Genomic DNA, 22350 nt, shown 5'->3' on the forward strand with positions numbered 1-22350 from the left:
TCGTTTCGATTCGTCTTCGAAAGAAAATGCATACCGGATTATCGGAATTTTTATCGACGAGCCATCGTCGTTCCGTTTTACTAGCGAGCGATGCATACTCCGTAAATCAGTTTTAACCGCTAAACAAAAACGATCGAACATCCATCGGAGATGCGAATGTACATGTCGCGTGGGCGTTTGCGTCAGTGTGATCAGAGTTGGAAATGGATTCGAAAACATACGAGGATCGAGAGAACGCAGCGATTGAATTCCCTCTTGGACGATTGGCGTCGTGTTTGGAGTATACACGGGGCGGCCAAGAGGTGGCGCCATGCGCGTTTACCTCGAGCATGTCTCGACAGAGAATACGATTGCCTCCACCACGAAACGTTACAATCGTGAAATCGAGTTACCGCGTTAACGCGATTACGGCGGTTGCGGAAAACACGAACGTCGTGTGTTCACTGTCCGACTTACCGTATGGGCGAGCCACCAACTATTAGTCGCGATGAAATCCAGGTTATCGAGTGCACGTGCGACGTGCGAGTACACTTTATACACTACGAGTCTATCACCCTCGGGACACCGTGTTGCCGGAAAAAGTCGACTACCGTCAGAAATCGAAACGAGACACGCGAGTCGAGACCACGGAGCGAATTCGGGAGTTCGGTTCACCGATCCTTCGTAATCCAATCGTCCGCACACGGGAACCGGCACGTTTTCACAGTATCACCACGCGATCGAGCGATATTACCACGTCGCAGGGTATACGCGTACGCGATCATCAAGTCGGGACACAACGCGTTACAAAATGTTCCAGGCTCCCTGAGCGGCGTATACAACGTACTCGACTCGTGGCGTAACTCGTGACAGCGTGGCAAAACGACGCGCGCTCCTCGCGGCGGCCGGCGCGGGAATGATTGAAGGAGGTTCGGTTCGTGGCACGCGTCCCGTGGTGGGGATGAATCTCGCGAAAGGGGAACCAAGGCGCGCGCCCCCTATCCCTACGTAACAAAAGGATACACGATGCAACGACCAACCGACTCGGGACGGAACAAATTTTAGAAACGCACGGTCCTCGTACGTTATCTATCGCGGCAGAAACGTTTCAAACGGGATTTGACGAAGATTCTTTCCAAAACTATACCATTTTCCTCTCTCTTCTCGTTGGAATCGCGTGCGCTACGAGAAGAGAGCTCTCGGATTCAGTTGCCGCGAATAAACCAGCGAACGAGTCCTCGCCGCGCCATGTGTTCGAGTGCATGCCGTGTAAACATTGGCGGCTCGAACGCCAACAGTCTACAAGTATCGAAATAAACGAACCCTTGTCGGGTTAATCGGGTCCTTCTTAACGCGACATCGGCGCGTTTCCTCGCGCGAGGCAGAACTTTATTTCGGAAACGTTGAATCGCGCTAATAGCGTTCGTGTTTCGTGGCCCAGATAACGACTTGTGAACGCAACGCGCACGAAGAAGGGGACGACGGGGCAAGGAGCGCAGGGCGGGAGGGAGGGAGGGAGCTCCAGGAGGGGAGAGACTCGATGGTGGGACGGGGATTGGGGGTGAGGAACATGCGATTGAAAGAGGCCGGTGGCGCAACGACAGAGAAAAGAGGACTCGCAATGTATGACGCGCGCACTCCAACGACGACGAAAGGGACCGCGGCGGGCCACGGCAACGTTGCTAGAAGAAAATCTTCGATTTTCCTAAACGTAGACGAACTCGTGAACGAGAGGTGGGGGAGGAGGAGGGGGGAGAGGGGTCGGAAGCAGGAACGAGATACGTAATTGCTATCCATCGAATAGGCGTTATCGTTCCTGGAAATCTCTGCCCGTGCAAGGTTCCTCGTGAATCGCAGTTTAACCTTTATCGATGCACGCGTCTACGTTTGCTTATTCGTTCGCAAACATTGATTACCTTTCGTCAATGGCAATTAGAGCCGGGACATCTTGTCAGTTATACGAACCCCTCGAATTTAATTTTAATACTAGTCGGATGTTTTACTGTTTGAATATTGTTGAGATATTTAGCTATTTGGACCAATTTTCGAGAATGAGCAATTTTGCTGTTACTGAATCAGCTACCGATGAACGACGAATCTCTGCTTTTCTAACTATTGTTTTCTTAGGTCAACCATTTTTTTGACATATTTTTTAAATGTACTCGTTGAAAAAATTGTTTTTTTTATCGAATAAGTTATATAAATATTTATACACAGATTAATTTGCCTTATTCGTTGTAGTACGTGGATATCTCCATCCGATCCCTATGGTGGTTAACGTCGAACTAATATAGGACGATTCTCCTGTGGGTAGACTCGAAAGGAATGCCACCTAATCACTGTGGCGATAATCCCGTGTATGTTTACAGTCGTGGCTCGGCGAAGAGGCCCCTGGGTTCATTCTGTTTCTCTTTTGCAAATAGAGCCGTCTCTGTTGCAGTGGTTGTCATCGCCAACCGATCGATGAAGCAACAGCGATATCCTTTCGAGTCTATCGACGGTGGAATCACCCTATAGCGAACGCTTCAAGTTCATGAGAGCGTAATTTTTCGTTAAGAATGAAAGAGCAACGATGCTGTTCATTTACGATACAATTTTATCGTGATATAAATTTGCTGCATTATAGATGCGATGTATGGAATTAATATTACAATACGATATCGCATATCGATATGGAATAATTGACGGTTACGCAAATCCGTGAAGGGTATATTGAAATTTATGCAATTTAAAGTGTCAGGGCGTACCGATTAAAGAATTTTAAGTGTCATAGAAAATGTCGTAGAAAAATGTCGTAGAAAAATGCCACGAATCTAGTCTGGCAGTGAACGTGTTAACATGGTGTCGTAACAGTGACACGTTAGATGCGACGGTTGACCCATACGAAAAGCCACGTGCCTTAAAAATGTGTGTACAGATTCCAACCCGGTGATGCATATTCGAAATGTCTTTTGTTGTACGTGTTAAGATACCAACAGCTTTGGATGCATTTTATCCAAATCGAATAAAATATTTTATGTTTTTTTAAATTTCAGTTGAATGTAACTGCTGGAACCGTGGTCGGAGTGCAGATATTTTTTTCCAGCTCTTAATTCGGCTTATTGTAACTGTTATAATTTCTAATATTTTTGTACGAAAAAGAATCGTGGATATTCTTCGAATATAAAAATAAATACAAAAATATTTTGCCCCCCCCTCTTGTCCAAACAAAAAAGTTCCAAAGAACCAGTAAAAAAAATGGCGTTTTAGAGTAGAATGCGTACCCCCTTAATGGCGATACATAGTCAGCGGCGACCGATCGGTCGATATTTGATTCGTTGGTCCGACGAGGAGCAGAGTAGAACGAGCAAAGGGCGAGAGCCGGGGTATATTCGATGTTTTCGGATTTGGAGGAAGCGGACGAATGGTTCTTTGTGCGTTAAACGCGCATTATCTATCGACACTCTGTTACTCGAATATTCTAAGAAAGTAGGACACGACAGCGCTGGTGCCGAGCAGCGGTGCAGAGCGGCAGCAAGAGCGGCAGGGGGAGGGGGGGGGAGAGGGTTTGAGACTCGAGGAAGCGGGGGTTACGTCGGAGTTTATAAAGAGTCATTACGTTCCCGTGAAAGGTGGCTTTAATTTCAGTGGCATTCCAATCGCATTAACGTATATTCCCGTACATTCGTGTTCGCGGTAAGCGACAATTTACTCGGAACGTTTACTCGAACGAGGTTGTTACGCGATCGAAGCACGGTCGCGTGTATCGCGGCCGCGATAAATACGATTTTAACGTCGATCCCTCGAAGCGATACTCTCGAGAGAGCTCGTATCTGTAGCGTTGGACGATTCTCGTACGGTTACGCTTGTTTTCGTCTGCCCTTGGCATTTCTTGCGCTCCGTGCCGCGGAAGAAGAGACGGAAGGAAGGAAGGAAATCGGAGAGGCACGTACTTAACGAACGTAAACAAGAGATGCAAGGCCAGACCCGAATCAGTCGGTCTGTAATTGGTTCTGGAATATCTTTAAATAAAATAAATACGGAGGCATTTGATATAAGATAATACATACAGGGTGATTGGTTACTCCTGACAAAAATTTTAATGGGAGGTTCTAGAGGCCAAAATAAGACGAAAATCAAGAATACTAATTTGTTGATGGAGGCTTCGTTAAAAAGTTATTAACGTTTAAAGTTCCGCCCGTATGGAATTTTTTTTCCGAAAATGCGCAGGATTCCGGGGGTATGTCTAATCACCAAAAATTATTGCAATTGACCCCCGCAACCGAAAATAATTTTTCCAGAACGATTTGGAATTTTTTTTTCCGTCGAAAAATTTCACACCTCGAATTTTTTTCTCGAAAGTGAGTAGGATTTCGAAGATATGTCTATTCAACAAAAATTATTGTAATTGACTCCCGCAACCGAAAATAATTTTTCCGGAACGATTTGAAATTTTTGAATTTTGTCGAAAAATTTCGTACCTTCTCGAATTTTTTTCTCGAAAGTGAGTAGAATTTCGAAGATATGTCTATTCAACAAAAATTATTGTAATCGACTCACGCAACTGAAAATAATTTTTCCAGAACGATTTGAAATTTTTGAATTTTGTCGAAAAATTTCATATCTTCTCGAATTTTTTTCTCGAAAGTGGGCAGGATTTCGAGGATATGTCTATTCACCAAAAATGCTTCTAATTGACCCTTGTAACTAAATATAATTTTTTTAATATGATTTGAAATTTTTTAATTTCATCTTAAAGTTTCAGTACCTACTCGAATTTTTTTGTCGAAAGTGGGTATGATTTCGGGGGTGATTGTAATGACCAAAAGTGATTGTAATGGACCCCCGCAACCGAAAATATTTTTTTTAGAACGATTTGAAAAATTGTTTTTTCGCCAAAAAATTTCAGCACCTACGCGATTTTTTTTCTCGAAAATTCGCAGGATTTCGGAGGTATGTCTATTCACCAAAAATGATTGCAATTGACACCCGCAACCGAAAATAATTTTTCCAGAACGATTTGAAATTTCTTAATTTAATTGTTAATAACTTTTTAACGAAGCCTCCATCAACAAATTGGTATTCTTGATTTTCGTCTTATTTTGGCCTCTAGAATCCCCCATTAAAATTTTTCCCAGGATTGCCTGAACACCCTGTATAGCAAGGGACGGACCCTAAGGCTACATAAATGAAACCAATTCTTAAATTGAATGGAATTAAATTTGCAAATTAGTGGGAAAGAAATTTGTCGTATTTTTTTAAGGAACTTACGTGACAAGCTAATACCACTGTAATGTCGTTGAATGTACGTAATTATGTTCGAGTCTCCTACGCGGATTGCAGCGAGCACCCCAAAGGTACGAGAAAACGATCGATAGACGGGGACGAAGAGTCGCGAGAATGGTTTTGACAAACAATCCGCACAGCCGTTCGCGAACCGGATCGATATTCTGTCGCGGGACAGTCGAGCGCTCCTTCGACCCAGAAAAGAGTCCGAGACGTTTTTCGAGCTCGTGTTACACCACATGGGGGACCGGCCTATGCATTTATTTTCGATTATGTTTTTCCCCCGATTATCTCCTATGTGTAGTATATCCAAAAAAAAGTATTCATACGTTGCTAGGAAACGAATATCGACGGTATTCGACCGTTTATGACGTAGTGAAAATTCATTTCACGCGTTATTATTATTAACCATTTACGGACGAAACAATTGAACGCGAGTTTTAGTCATAGATAATTAATATTGTGATGCTTACTGGTAATGTATGGATTGTTCTTACAGATTTAATAAAGGATTTTTTTATCCGACCTTGTGTTTTTAATTTATTCGATACAGTATTGTGCACAATGAGGCATATTGTAGTTCATAATTTTGCCGCTAGGGACGTGAAACTTTCCACATTGGAAGTGGGGAGACTGGCTGGCTGCTGAATCATTCAAACGTTGAAGAATTTATGACTAATTTCTTATTTCTAAGCAATTTGTTTTCAGAAGAGCTGACTATTCGGTAGACTCTACTTTGAACGGTGACAGTTTTATTTATGGAATATTACTTTGACAATCGGTTACATCGAAACATAAGAAATTGACACGACATTGTACAGTGTGAAAATACAATCTGTGGCTTCTTTCTTTAACGGACAAACAAAGTAATAAATTAATTTGAAGGACATTATTTGTTGTCTAGCGGCTCGTAATTACTTGAGTATCGATGCAATTAAATTATTTGTTATATTGTCATTGATATTCCTTTATTCTTTCAACGACGTATTTTTGGAATTGTTTTTATTTGAAACGGAGCGTTTTAATTCCACCCAAGTATGCTCTGTGCGATTACATAATAGCCATTCTCTGATTAAAGAAGCGTTCGTGTTTCGGGATCGTTATCTCGTCGAGATCAGTGCATAACAACCAGATATACGAAACATTTCAAAACTCTCAAAATATTCAAATACACCGGGTGGTCCAAATAAAGCGTTGTAAGATACAAACCCATCAAAGTTGGGCCCGAAAAGTGCAAAAATAATATGAAATTGTCTCGTTTTTATAAGTTGCTCCGTAAAACTTTCCCCGTGTCTCGAATCAAGAAAATGCACCGGACATGTCCGAAAGTACACAATGTAGCAAGAAAAATGAGACTTCGAGGAGTTCTTCACGATCAATAGAACCGAAGATATGAAGTTGCGAAGTAGACTAAACATTCGTTATTTTTATAGAGAACTCTGATAACTCTAAATGTCTCGCTTGTTTTTTGACGATAAAAATAAATCTCGAAGGATAACACTAATTACTTGGAAATTGTTCCCTCCATCGTATTTTTATCAAATAATTACTGTAAATAGAAAGATAAATATTTCTGAGAAGAAAACATCTTTGATTTGATACAAAATGGATATCTAAGCAAATAACGATTTTTTCGCCCAATTTTTCTTATTATACAGGGTGTCAGCTAACCCTGGGAAAAATTTTAATGGTGGATTCTAGAGGCCAAAATAAGACGAAAATCAAGAATACCAATTTGTTGATGGAGGCTTCGTTAAAAAGTTATTAACAATTAAATTCAAAACTTTCAAATCGTTCTGGAAAAATTATTTTCGGTTAAGGGGGTCAATTACAATCATTTATTGTCATTACACATACCTCCGAAATCCTATCCATTTTCGAGAAAAAAAATCGGATAGCCGCTGAGATTTTTAGGCGAAAAAAGAATTTTTCAAATCGTTCTAAAAAAATTATTTTCGATTGCGGGGGTCGATTACAATCATTTTTTGTCATTACACATACCCCCGAAATCCTTCGTACTTTTGAGAAAAAAATTCCTTACCGAACATCTAATTAAATGCTTCATTTTTCAACGAAAAAAGAAAAATTTCAAATCGTTTTGGAAAAATTATTTTCGGTTGCAGGGGACAGTTACAACCATTTTTGGTGAATAGACATACCTCCGAAATCTTACGCGGTTTTGAGAAAAAAATTCGAGAAGGTATGAAATTTTTCGACAAAATTCAAAAATTTCAAATCGTTCTGGAAAAATTATTTTCGATTGCGGGGGTCAATTAGAATCATTTTTGGTGAATAGACATACCCCCGAAATCTTGCGCATTTTCGAGAAAAAAATTCAGTAATTGTGGAATTTTAAATGTTAATAACTTTTTAACGAAGCCTCTATCAACAAATTGGTATTCTTGATTTTTGTCTTATTTTGGTCTCTGGAATCCCTCGTTAAAATTTTTCCCATGGTTGGTCGGACACCCTGTATAGTGTACTTTCAAGCATGTTTTACACATTTTCTCAATTCGAGTCACGGGGAAAGTTTTACAGTGCAATTTCTAAGAATTACGCATTTTTACTTTCCAAAGATATTTTAATTTTTAATTTGAAAGATATAGTCCGAAAATTGTTTACTGTGTTGAGTCCCTCTTAAATTCGTTTCTGCAAAATGAAATGCATACGGACGGTAACAATTCCGTTGATTTATTGAAAACGAAAATTTATTTAACGATTCCGTATACCAGAATCTCCTTTTAATAACAGCTGGGAAAGTTGCGCGCGGTGTCGTTTAAAAAGTTGAAGGTCAGCCTGACATCTGGTAAAACATAAAACACGAAAGGGTCAGATTGGCCCGTGGGCGGGATGCGCACCACTGATTTACAAACACCAGGCACGCTCGCGCGTGCATGTTTTTGCTTTGACTCGCCATTCGCCTCGCTTTCTTCGCGAGGGCACTCGATACTTTCGTAAACCCAAACACTTAACGCTGGAAGATCGGCAACGTCAGCAACAATTACCTTCTCAATCTGATCCGTGCTAACCTTTCATATAATTCCGTTAATGCCCGTCCCACGCGCTCGCAATCGTCTATTTTTACACCGTATCATCATACTTCGAAATTCCAGGCCTTGTGTTCACACTTACCCTCTCATTATCAGCATTACAACTCCATTTCTTCAGAAACTATCGCCTCTACAGCCTACTTTAAACGAACCATACAATCTTTCATCCGACAAGCAATGGCGCACTTTTTCAACGGGAGATGATTCAACAATTATGACGTCACCATACGTAGATGCGCCTAGTTTTTTTTTAGATCCAGAAAACTAGCGATGCAGAGGTATGCTACCGAAGACCACCGTGTTTGAAATTATAATAATTATATTGTAATTAAATTGTACGTCAAGAGATTAATAAAGAAACAAATGTGTCAGTTGTGCATGTTTTTCTAGGTTAAAAATCTCCTATTACATTCTCTATAAAGGAAGCATTCACTAGAAGTTGCGCCCTCTAGTTTGGAAAACATTGCTTTAATGAGTTATATGTAGGGTTAGGACTCAAATATATATTATTAAAATACTTAAGTATACAAATATTATATAAGCACTTCATAAATGTTTCTATGAGAATTTTCAATGTTTATTAATCACCCAGCATTCGAACGAAACATTGACCATCTCCGATGCATTCCCGCGACAAATAATTGAATATAACAGCGCGATGCAACCGTTGAAACGCGCAAACAATGTAGGTTAGGCAAGTCACACGATACACCTAACCTAACTAACTGTTCCCGTTTAGTTTCGTCGATCGTTTCGACGACAGCTCGTTTATGCGATATAGTACGCGGCTCATGGTTGTCGACAAGCTATGGAAGTAACATAAAATAACGGGATCGCTCCGAGAGGCCTCGAAACGGGTCAAAATCGATGAAAGAACGAACGGAACGGTCGAACTAGAAAGGTAAAGGAAGCGAGAGAGCGAGAGAATGTTCGCGCGCGCGCGCGCGCAGACATTTTTTTCCAAGAAACTTTCGAAACCGTGCGCTACGGCTCTATAAATCTCGGCGAGTTCTGTTCGAATCACGGATCGTCGAGTGGCTCCGTACGGCTCTCGTGGAAAGGTTAAACGCCTTCCGAGCCGAGCGTCTACAATGCGATAAATAAACCTTTTTAAAGTCGCTTCACCTTTGCGTCGAGAACCAGCCGAGATTACGACTAACGAGCGTCGTTCGTCATCGCGGTCGAAAAACTTTTGACCATGAGAATACGCCAGGCCGAAAGTAAATCCTAACGGGATTAGATTCACCGTTTCTACCTTCTCGAAATCCCGTCGACTTGTTTGCCCGTGTCGCGCACGAATCGAACGAAACACGCCCGTTGCCGACCCGTCGATCGTCGATGCATCGCCACAGAAATCGCAAGCAGAAACAGGTGGGTAATCGAGCGCCGAAGGATTTACTTAGTTGCATAGCTGTTATGAGTAAGGTTACAGGTCGGAATGGAAGGGAGGAAGAATGGTCGATGGCGGAACAGCCGGTCCGAGTTTGCCAACCGTCCCCTGCCGCAGCGGAGTCGAGCGAAGTCGACGGCGGTTTGTCCCGCGCGAATCGCTTCTTTCCAACGATCACGATGGTCGTGAGATGTCGTTAGAAGCGGTATACGCGCTAGGGCGCGTCTCGTACGGTTCGACGAGCCACGAAAAACGACGGGGGAACCGAGGCTGGCCGAGCCGGCACGAGCCGAACGGAAACTGACAAGACGAGCAATATTTCCGTATCTCTCTCTCTCTCTCTCTCGCCTCGTTTGTTCGAGAATCCGCTAACGGTGTTTTTCAGCATCTCGAACAAATGTTGATTTTACAAATTTCTTCGGACGGGCGTTTACACAGCTGATAATCGCCCGAGGCTTATCGCCGAACAGAACACCGATTTTCTCTTTTTCCCGTCGAACAAATTTCGCGTTTTTATGCTGTATTTGCACATGTTTGCACATGTTCGGTGCCTCCACCCCCCCCCCTCGCCCGCGTCGCACGTCGCGGCGGATCGCGCAACTCGCGAAAGAGTTTCGTCTTTATTCAACGCGTACGTCGATTCGTATTATCGACGACGGTCTCTTAAACCGGTTTTACTTATTACGCGAGCGTTCGCTTATCTCGCGTAGATCTCTTATTACCAGTCACGGTAAGCGAGCGTTTCACCGTTCCCCGAGATCCGTTCCCTCCTCCCCCTCCCCCGACCGCCCCCTCTTCTAATTCGTTCCAACTATTCTATACAGCACTCCCTCTGTTTAATGTTCCGCGTGGAAATAAAGCTCGCTTTCCACTCGGTTCGCCATATACATACGTGCTCGGAACGCGAACGGGAAAAAGGGGTCCACGGAACGGCGGACCGAGGAGAGCATACGTGTGTCGTGACCACGCGACCTTTCGACCGTAGGAAATTCTTCGGATAAACGAGCTTTTCACGTTACACCAAGAAGGGAGCAACAAGTGTGAATCTTGTCTACCCTGCGGATCGGACCGTTCTTAGCTTTCCTCCCTGCTTTTCTAGATCCCATCCCCCCCTCCCGCCCTTCTCTCGTTTTCTCTCCTTCCGTCGTGCTATCTCTCTCCTCCAATTGCGTAAGCGCGCGCGTGTTCAACTTTGCATGCGTGCAACTTTTCGTGCAGAGTAATCGCTAGCTGATGGAACGAATCGACAAAAAAACATCCATATTACGATGGACGAAATTTCTATAAGAGCACCATGATTTACTGTGCAAAAAAGTTTATTCTATAAATACAGGGTATACGACCACCTCTGGGAAATATTTTAATGGAGGATTCTAGAGGCCAAAATAAGACGAAAATCAAGAATACCAATTTGTTGATGGAGGCTCCGTTAAAAAGTTATTAATGTTTTAAGTTCCACTTGTACTGAATTTTTTTCTCGAAAATGCGCAGGATTTCGGGGGTATGTGTAATGACCAAAAATTATTGTAATTGATCCCGCGACCGAAAATAATTTTTCCAAAACGATTTGATATTTTTTTTCCGTCGAAAAATTTCACATCTTCTCAAATTTTTTTTTCGAAAGTGGATAGGATTTCGAGGGTATATCTATTCACCAAAAATGATTGTAATTGAATCCCGAAACCGAAAATAATTTTTTTAGAACGATATGAAACATTTTTTTTTTCGCCAAAAATTTCACATCTACTCGAATTTTTTTCTCGAAAGTGGATTGGTTTTCGGGGTTATGTCTAGTCACCAAAAGTGATTGAAATTAACTCTCCTAGCTACGAATAATTTTTTTAGAACGATTTGAAATTTTTTAATTTCGCCGAAAATTTCACATCTACTCGAATTTTTTTCTCGAAGGTGCATAGGATTTCGAAGGTATGTGTATTCACCAAAAATTATTGTAATTGACCCCCGCAACCAAAAATAATTTTTCCAGAATGATTTGAAATTTTTGAATTTAATTGTTAATAACTTTGTAACGAATCCTCAGTCAAGAAATTCCCTCCCATTAAAATTTTTCCCAGGAGTGGCCGAACACCCTGTATATGCAAGCATGCGTAGAACACATAAATATTACTTTTCAGCAATTTATGTTGCATTCCATTGATGGAACAATATGAATCCTAGTTAAAAGAAAATTCGCATTTTAATGAAATCAATATGACGGGTTTCAAGAAAAATATGTGCGATCAATGTAATTCTCGTTTTAAGATTGATTAAAAATTATATCGAAACTACTTTTCCACTACCTTGACTAATATCTAACATCATCGTTATTGTCTAATGTTTGTCTAATATGTTTGAGGTTAGGTTCGAAAACCGTTGCTGTACCTTATCGCAATAATTCGACACGTTCTGTGTACACATTGCTTATTTGCGTAATAGACGCGATATAACACCGACAGGAATAATAGTAATTGTGAAAATAATAACACGATCGGTACATAATTTGCAGTGGAATCGCTGGCCGAGTACAAGGATTCGTAGTTGTAAGAAAGGGTAGACGCGCGGTACCGAACGCGATACGATACTCTGAAATGCTTATTCACCGCTACGGAATGAATAATGGGCTGCTAGCGAAATACGTCGAGACATAAATATTGTATCTGGAGCGCTATATATTACCTGTATCGAATACATTACCTAGCTTGTCCTCTGTTCTTCGTTCTGCTAGTTCCTATCTGATTGAGATCGTTGCCATGGGAATGCGTGTACACGATCCGATCCGATCCGTACCGATGCGACGCAATCCGTTCGCGGCGCGTCAAACCGTTTTCTGCCCCGCGGAAACGAAACGTTTCTCGGTTCGCAGCCTTTTTACATTCGATCGCCGTCGTCGGGCTTCTTGCTAAATGCCTAATCGCGGGACTCGAACGACTGCTTCGTAGGGACAACAGAGAGTCGCTGCCCCCTCGAAACAGTATCGTAATTCTGATTCGAACAAGTATTCAATAAAATATTCGATATTCACGAACAAGCCTCGACAGTGGTCAGCGCAAGAATAAAACGGCCAAACTCCGGTGGTCAGTCGTCCGACCTACTATACCGACGGGGTCCCATCGCCAGCGTTCTGCCCCTGTGTCCTAACCGTTCAATTTCCTCGGATCCCACGTTCGTCGATTTTTCCAGCGCGGTCCACGTTCTCCACCCGTTCCTTCGCGATCATTCGTAGTTTGAGCTTGTACGCGACGGTCGGGCGGCGCGCGAGGAAACGTAATCATTTGCAATCCCGCGTAGAACCGCTTTGAAACTCCGCGAAGGAATTTATTAAAGTTTGACTAAGTCGCTTTACAAAGTTTCACCGGTGCACCGAGGCATCGCGGGACCATGGAGAGAAGCGGGGTCCGCGGGGTGTTCGTTGATCGGGTACTGGGCGGGTGGTGGTGTGGAGAGAGAGGGAGGGAGGGAGGGAGGGAGGAAGAGCTACGAACGAGGAAACGGAGGGGAATCCTCTCGAAGAAACGGGACGAGCTGCTGAAGGAGGCGAAGGTGGAGGTTCAAGAGGCGGGCGAGGGGGGGAAAGCGAACGAGATGGAAGAGGAGCAGGTGGCGCAGGAGGGCGGAGGGGAGAATGAGTGGGGTGGGGATGGTTAGGGCAAGGGCGGAGAAGGAGGGGAGGAAAGGCGATGGGGGCGAGGGTGGTAGAGCACTGGCGTACGCGGAACGACGAAGGGAGGCGAACGAGGTGAAGTAGTCGGGGGGATGAGAGAGGATGGTGGGACGGATAGACGGGACGATGGGTGGTGGGTTGCCGGGCGGGGGAAGGAGGCAAAGTTACTTTCCCAGAGAAATAAAAGTTAATGGAGTTCCCTGCCTCCTCCGTCTCCCCGTCCTCGTCCCTCCGCCTCGTGCTTCTCCGTCGCCTTTTTCTTCTCTTCCATCTCTTCGCCGTCGTACAACTTTCACGAAAGTTATTATATCTTAATTTACTATTGAGCATTATCTGAAATTTCTCCGACGATTCCGTTTTAATGCGCCGCGGAACACAAACAAAGAATGTATCCGTCGGGTTGAACTAACCAAGAGAATCTCGCTGTTGTTACCGAACGAAACAAACTAGCTGGGAGACCAACGTCTCGGGCCAGACAATAAAACCATTCAACGCTACTTTTAGGTTATATTAAATGCGAATTCCTTACCTTTTTTCGAAGGAATCGACAATCGTCTGTTAGGAGGCACGGACCTAATGATGACCTAATTGACGGTAAAAACTACAGTTTGTCACTCCGTGCGAAGGATAACTGAATAGTTGCTTGAAAAAGAGCGTATGTTACGTTTCATCAACAAATTGGTATTCTTGATTTTCGTCTTATTTTTGCCTCTAAAATATCCCATTAGAATTTTATATGCCGGATTACTGGACTATATCTCCATACGAAGTGATAAAAACGAGGAATAGAATCACAGATCTCTGGCCAGTGGCCACACATCATATTTTCGGTAATGAATTTTTTTCTCGAAAATGCGTAGGATTCCGGGGCTGTGTCTATTCACCAAAAGTAATTGTAATTGACCCCTGCAACCGAAAATAATTTTTCCATAACAATTTGAAATTTTTTACTTTTGTCGAAAAGTTTGACCACCCACTCGAATTTTTTTCTCGAAAATGCGTAGGATTTCGGGGGTGTGTCTATTCACCAAAAATGATTATAATTGACCCCCGCAACCGAAAATAATTTTTCCATAACGATTTGAAATTTTTTAATTTTGTCGAGAAATTTGACCACCTACTCGAATTTTTTTCTCGGAAATGCGTAGGAATTCGGGTGTGTGTCTATTCACCAAAAGTGATTGTAATTGACCCCCACAACGGAAAATAATTTTTCCAGAATGATTCCAAACTTTTTAATTTCGCCGAAAAAGTCCACCTTTTGTTATAAGTTATTCGGATAACCGGATGCCGGATAATCCGAACACTACTGTACCATTTTTCTTGATTTCCCGGTAAACCATTCCTGGGGTATAAAACGATACTATATGATCTTCAAACCTTATAATAAATTGACCTTGGAAAAAATTCTGTTCCACCATTATCTGTGATTATATTGAGGTATTTAAAATAGACAAAATTTTTCCTTCATCCTGTATACAAATCTCTCTGCATGCGAGATCTAATCAGATCTTAAATCTAGAATATGAAATTTTGGTATATTAAAAAAAATTTGTTTCTTTTTTTTAAGCATTTAAAAAATGATCAGGAATTAAAATGTTTTTGCATAAAAAGGATAATATCGGGAATTTAAAAGACACCGGTGCAAGTCCTTCAAGACTTTGAAGTATGCAAATTGAAACGAGTGTATAATCAATTCGTAATTATGGTTAAACTCGTCTATCGGGTAACTCGATGTTCGTGGTGCAAAACCAAGAAACGTGTTCTCTGTTTTCATAAGTGGATGAACGTATATAATTTGACGCAGTGATCAGATAAAACTCGCATATGTTAAGTGATAGCGAACTAATACGATGTAGTAATTTTCCTTTCCGAGCGATAATTTTTTTTATTTTTAAATCCGGGGTAAAAATTGATCCTCAAAAGCAGAAATTATATCCCGTATAAAAATTGATATTCACTAATACGCGACAATTATTTTTGTTTAATCGTGACTGGTACGGTTGACAAAATCAATTTACACGGTGGGTTTTGATCCTGACGTTGGAAGCAGGATAAATGATCATGGTAGGTTACTCCGAGGTCACAGATGCTATTGATATTAGAGGCGTACATTATCCAACATATAAGGATACATAATTCTACAACGATTACGAGACAGCCTCGTTGCGCGATACTTGGAAATATCGAGGTTAATCCTGATATGGCATTATAGGGTCTATTCGCGACATGAAAAACCTCACGTTTTACTGTGGATGTCTCTTGCTTCTGTTTCGTTTCAAAAATGATAATTCTTTGTTTAAGCACCGATCACAAATTACATCACGCTTTTAAAAATGGAGGGGAGGGGTAGGAAGTGTTAAAAGAATGTTACATACGAGGGAGTGGGAAAAATTTTAATGGGAGATTCTAGGAGCCAAAATAAGACGAAAATCAAGAATACCAATTTGTTGATCGAGGCTTCGTTAAAAAGTTATTAACAATTAAATTAAAATATTTAAAATCGTTCTGGAAAAATTATTGTCGGTTGCGGGGGTCAATTACAATCATTTTTGGTCATTACACATACCCCCGAAATCGTACGCATTTCCGAGAAAAAAATTCCTTACCGAAAAAAGGTGCCCAAATTTTTGGACGAAAGAGAAATATTTCAAATCATTCTGGAAAAATTATTTTCGGTTACGGGGGCCAATTACAATCATTTTCGGTGAATACACATACCTTCGAATTCTTAACCATTTTCGAGAAAAAAATTCGAGTGGGAACTGAAATTTTTAGACGAAATTAAAATATTTAAAATCATACTAAAAAAATTATATTTAGTTACAGGGGTCTATTACAATTATTTTTGGTCATTACACATACCCCCGAAATCCTACGCACTTTCGAGAAAAAAATTCCTTACCGAAAAAAGTTGCCTAAATTTTTGGACGAAAAAGATATATTTCAAATCGTTGTGAAAAAATTATTTTTGGATGCGGGGGATAATTGCAATCATTTTTGGTGAAGAGATATATCTCCGAAATCCTACCCACTTTCTAGAAAAAAATTCGAGAAGATGTGAAATTTTACATCGAAAAAAAAAATTTTCAAATCGTTCTAGAAAAATTATTTTCGGTTGTAGGGGACAATTACAGTCATTTTTGGTGGATTGACATAACCCCGAAATCCTGCGCATTTTCGAGAAAAAAATTCAGTAATGGTGGAACTCTAAACGTTAATAACTTTTTAACGAAGCCTCCATTAACAAATTGTTATTCTTAATTTTCGTCTTATTTTGGCCTCTAGAATCTCCTATTAAAATTTTCCCCACTGTTGGCCGAACACCCTCCATAATACAAGGTCACGGTAGGGCACAGAAGATGGTTAATGGAATTAGGATCGTTAGTAGTATACCCACAAAAAGTCTAATAATGCAAAGTCGATGAGCTTACTGGCCATTGTATGAGTCTTTAATTAGGAAAATGTTCGCCATCAATTTCCCTGTGACCCTGAATAGTATCAAGGACACTCCATAATACGCAATCGTATTCGATTTTTTTCGTAATTTTGTAAGTATGAAATGATCTTAACATAACCTTAAAAAATCGATGAAACAAGAAATTATTTCTCCATGTTGGATATCACATAAAATAATGAAAAAAAAATGATGAAAAAATGAATTTCCTATTACCTACTTAATAGTTATATCAAACGACTGTTTCTACCATTTGTTCTAATATGTTTAATTAGTCAAAGATAGTAAGAGTTATATGGAATAAAAAAAAAGAAACAGATTCTCATGCAAAATTGCACGTTCAGACTGTAATACCTTGTTAGCCACATTACCTAAACATCGCCATAAAATGACAGCGAGAACGAGTGCAAAAAATGGTCGCTCGCCTTCCGAATAATACATCTAATTCCAGACATCGAGAGTGGTTAACCGCGAGAAACGATAAGAACATCGATACGGTACGAAAGCAGGGAGCACAGTGAGAGAAGAATAGCCGAGAAAGTAGAAGATACGCAAAAGTGATGGAGACGACGGCGGGAGAGGAGAGAGAGAACGAAAGAGTAGGAGGAGCATAACGGTGGGGGGGAGACAAATAAAAAAGCCCATTGAGAGGAAAATGAAAGAGAGACGGACTAGCGGGTGCAGTTTCTACGTCCACCGGGTATATGCCGCGAAATGGGATACATATGTATGTTGTATATCTTCTTTATGGCAACCATTAACATATTTTTTGCTATGCGTATTACCATACAATAGTGGCGCAAATATTACAACTTATGGCCGTAAATCAAAGCGAGGGAAGGGGGAGAGGGGGGGGGTGGCTCGGAAGATGAGACGCCCGGCACGAGAAGGAGGACGGAAACGGGGAATGTGAAATCGGATCGGGGAAAAGGAAGGAGGTGAGAAACCGACTGAAAGTACAGCCGAGTAGGTCTTTTCGTTTCTATCGTTGGACGAGATATCGAGGCCACCCGTCGCTGGCTACGCAAGGTCGCCGATGTTACGCCGCATCACGAAAAACGAGGATAATATAGGGTCGTTACGAGAGTCTCGCGACGCTTGTAACAATCGATCTCGAGCTATTCTTATTCGCCGAATCACGGTTTCGATGTTTCGACTTGAAAGTGCGTTATTTCTGTTCGACGGGTTCGTAAAACCATCGAGAAAATTGCGCAAGGTTTTCGAAAGACTTTTCCGCGCGTTTCACGATGATGTGAAAGCTGATGACGATGAAGTTTTCCCGTGAACGAAGTTAAATGCCACTCCGACTAATTCCCGAACCTCAAGATATTTGTCGTGTGCTAATAGACGGATTGTAATTAACAGCAGTAGGTCCTCGGCGTGTCTTACGAGTCTCTGCCGTTCGCGTTACCGCCGTCGATGCTACCGATTTCTCGTGAATAATTTCTATTCCGCCTCGCGCAAATAAATCTTTATTTCTCGTTCGACGGTTTCGGCCGAGCGCCGGCCTTCTTCGAGATAACGATATTAAAATTAAACAGCCGGTACTAAAATGCAAATTGAGTATAAATATACGGACGCGTCCCACTTAATTTGACCTCTTTGAATATCACCGTTACTATTGATCGTACCAAAAAAAAATAACAAGTTAAAGAAGTATTTGGTTCGAGAGGATTGACGGCGGAAACTTTCCTCAAGGTCAACTATGTTTTCTTTTCAAGATAGGTTAGATATTTTTTTCATCGTTCGATTACAATGGACGTCACGAAAATTATTAAAATACATGTAAGAATCAGGTAAATGATGTGGGCGTATTCAAAATAAAATTCGATCCTTTATTGACCCGATCAAGAATCGAATTTTATTTTGAGAACGCCCGCATCATTTACCCGATTCTTACATACATTTACAGATTCTAATTTATGGATGTCGGCTACGACTAATAATAGATTTGTTCGAGTCAGGCTAGGGCCACACGATCGCCAAAGCGACGTGGGTTTTTATGTTCTTTCTTATCTCGCAAGCAACGAAGACAGACAAGATCGTCGTTCCTATGTCCTTTCAATCGTAAGACAAGGAAGGGTATAAAAACGGTCGTTGCATCGTTTCGACGTCGCGTGACTCTGGTGTCGCAGAACCAAACGCAAAGGTTTCGAAGCATACACGTACAAGAAACGTAACGTCTTCGTACGGTGCAAACGGTGTTTACATCCCGTGTTCGCGTTAAAGAAAACAAAGAAGAAGATAACGCTCGAATTTCATAGAACGCGGACGAGCCTGCGAGCCGGTGCATTTTTTCGGATTTCGTGGCGCGACCGTTCCCTGGAAGGCGACGAGAGCGCCCTCTTTCCCTCTGTCCCTTTCTTCCATAACTCGAACAATTCCAATAGTCGTTAATCTGTCGGAAACTTTTGGAAAACTTGCCGTTATTGCAGGTACAGGGGCGGGTCTATGCAAGTAGGATATAAGCGGAGAAGTAAAAGGTGAAGGAGGAACGGGGAGGAGGGAGAAGGGAGGTTGATAGCAAGGAGAGGGTAAAGGAGGAGAGGAGAAAGATCGTTCGGGTAGGCGAAGAAGAAGCACGGTTGACGGCAGAGGCGGAGGAATCGGGGAAAGGAGCCACGCAGGGTAGATTCCGCGCGGAGATGCGACCGGGGAGGGCGGGGAGGATCCGGGGGGCCGGGAAGGGGGGCACGGGGGGGGGCGAGCAGCGGGGGTGAGAACCAGTGTGCCGAGGTAAGTTAAATAAACTTGTTTAGTTTCGCGGAAACTTCTGCCCGGCCATTGTATTCGACTGCCTCGCTGCCGAGTTTGCTCCGAAACTTTCGAATACGAACGAACTCGGTTCTCTGTTACGCTTTATTCGCTTGTTTTGCCAAGTCGCTACCTACGGTTAGCTACTCTTTCCTCTCGATATTCTCCTATTTCCTTTGCCTATGCCCCGTCCGTGGCCTGTCACTCTCTTTTTCGGCTCCCGTGCCATGTAACCGCGGACTCCCCCCACTTCCCTTTCCAGACCCACGTCGCACCGGTGAACTATTTATCCTCCTTAAGAAAAAAAAAATCATTTCATAAAAATATCTCTGTAATGAAATATTGATCGAACGTAGAATATGAATTTGTAAATTTTTAATTACATTGGTGACCACATAGGTACTTCTCCTTAGGACGAAGCCGGAGGTCACCGGTGACCGACATGCATAATAGTTTGAATTCCACGATAGAATACATATAGGTTTAATTAATATTAATCTTTTGGAACTAAACTTGCATATATTCGGCGTAAGATTTTATATGTTTGTTTATGAGAGCATAAAAGAGCAGCGTTTGGTCCCGAGTCTGGTATTCTTGCCCCTTGTGTTGCAATTCGATGATTTTGCAACACAAAAAAGCTGCACGTTACGTTTGCCAAACTCGTATCGATCCACGGCCAGCTAGCAATTTTGCGACAATTTTATCGCGTTGCATCATCGAGAAATTTAATTACCGATATTTATTCACTGCTGCAGTAATTACCTTCATGCAAATGTTATTGTTATATTTATTAATGTATCACCGAGTGTGCGCATAAAAAGACATGGGCAGTTGTTATCGATCAGGCGACTGCGAACTGTTTTTCCGGCTCGTCGAATGCAAAATGATGTGCTCTGTAATAAATCGTAGTGCAATAGTGCCCGCTTTCGAGTGAAAACATCGGGAGCGCCAATTCGCTCGAAGGGGGCGGTAGATAGCTATTTTTATCTCGAACCGAGGCCAAGAATACGACGTGTGTCGGGGTAGGGGAATGATTCTATTGCTTAAATCGGGGGGTAAAAAATAATCACTTGAAAACGGGGATTACTATTCAGGGTGTTCGGCCACCCATGGAAAAAATTTTAATGGGAGATTCTAGAGGCCAAAATAAGACGAGAATAAAGAATATCAATTTCTTGACTGGGGCTTCGTTAAAAAGTTATTAACAATTAAACTCGAAAATTTCAAATCGTTCTGGAAAAATTATTTTCGGTTGCGGGGGTCGGTTACAATAATTTTTGGTGAATACACATATCCCCGAAATCCTATGCACTTTCGAGAAAAAAATTCAGAAGTTTGAGAAATTTTTCGGGAAAATAAAAGGTTTCAAATCGTTTTGGAAAAAATATTTTTAGTTGCGGGGGTCAATTACAATCATTTTTGGTGAATAGACATACCCCCGAAATCCTGCACATTTTCGAGAAAAAAATTCAAGAAGGTGTAGAAGTTTTTCGGGAAAATAAAAAGTTTCAAATCATTCTGGAAAAAATATTTTTAGTTGCGGGGGTCAATTATAATAATTTTTGGTGAATGGACATATCCCCGAAATCCTATGCACCTTCGAGAAAAAAATTCAGAAGTTTGAGAAATTTTTCGGGAAAATAAAAGGTTTCAAATCGTTTTGGAAAAAATACTTTTAGTTGTGGGGGTCGATTACAATCATTTTTGGTCGATAGGCATACCCCCGAAATCCTACCCATTTCCTTGAAAAAAATTCGAGAAGGTGTGTAATATTTGGACAAAATTTTAAAATCTCAAATCGTTCTGGAAAAATTATTTTCGGTTGCGAGAGTCAATTACAATAATTTTTGGTGAATAGACATATCCCCGAAATCCTATGCACTTTCGAGAAAAAAATTCAGTACGGGTATAACTTTAAACGTTAATAACTTTTTAACAAAGCTTCCATCAACAAATTGATATTCTTGATTTTCGACTTATTTTGGCCTCTAAAATACCCCATTAAAATTTTTCCCAAGGGTGGCAGAACACCCTGTATTATAAAAATATTCGAAAATATGCAGGGTGTATCGGCTATTGGTTAATCAAAAAGTTTAAAAATCGATATTTTTTCGTCACGTTTTTCTTATAACTCTCAAGTGGCGATCAGCTTTGAAAAATCTGAGATTTTTTACAACAATCTTACCCAAGTGTTTGGAGAAGAAAAAGAACAAAAGTTTGGCTGCTGTGTCTGCCTCTCCATTTCCGACTACTCCAATCTCCAAACTCCAAATGAGCAGGAATCCATGAATATGATATGTCTTTACAGATAATTATAAATTTTCATAAACAATGGCGTATGCTGCAGCCTTGAAAATCTGGAAGGTTATTGGTAATCCAAGGAGTAATCGTATCTTTAGAGGCACACACAACACTGAAGAATAACTACGCAGAAGGATCCTTTTGTGGTTATCTTTAATAACAGAATGATAAAAACACATAAGTAAAATAAACGTAACCTGTAATTTGCACTCGGACGACGTCCTCACTTTCGCTGTCCGTTATACTTACTTCCGAAGAAAGGGATCATCGATTACGACATCTACATCAATTTTTTTTAACAAATCCCTATAGATGGCGACATCGATTACTTCACGTCGAATGGAAGTGAGTCGCCCAACAGGCACGAGGTTCCTTCCTTACATTTCGAAGCGTTTATTCAACCAAAAGCTATCTCTCAACACTTTTTGCATCTGGATGCAAATGATTGTTAAAAAAAAACTTGGAAAATAATTTCAAGTTAAATTTCTAAAGG

The 22350-nt window shown here is 41.4% G+C and overlaps 1 protein-coding gene across 4 annotated transcripts in view; it reads right to left on the reverse strand.

Moving 5' to 3' along the window:
- Positions 1-22350, reverse strand: part of LOC122404569 (TOX high mobility group box family member 3-like) — a 65423-nt gene that overhangs the window by 26917 nt on the left and 16156 nt on the right. For 2 of the 4 annotated variants that reach the window (XM_043408644.1, XM_043408643.1), the window contains exon 1: positions 457-879. The exons of the other annotated variants lie outside the window; for them this stretch is intronic. The gene's annotated coding sequence lies outside the window, so the exon portion shown is untranslated. Of the gene's footprint in view, positions 1-456; positions 880-22350 lie in introns of those variants that run through there. 4 annotated transcript variants of the gene reach the window in all.

This window comes from Colletes gigas, unplaced genomic scaffold (genome assembly GCF_013123115.1).
Source record: "Colletes gigas isolate AHSC1104 unplaced genomic scaffold, ASM1312311v1 Colletes_gigas_Sc00003, whole genome shotgun sequence".
Taxonomy (NCBI): Eukaryota; Metazoa; Arthropoda; class Insecta; order Hymenoptera; family Colletidae; genus Colletes; species Colletes gigas.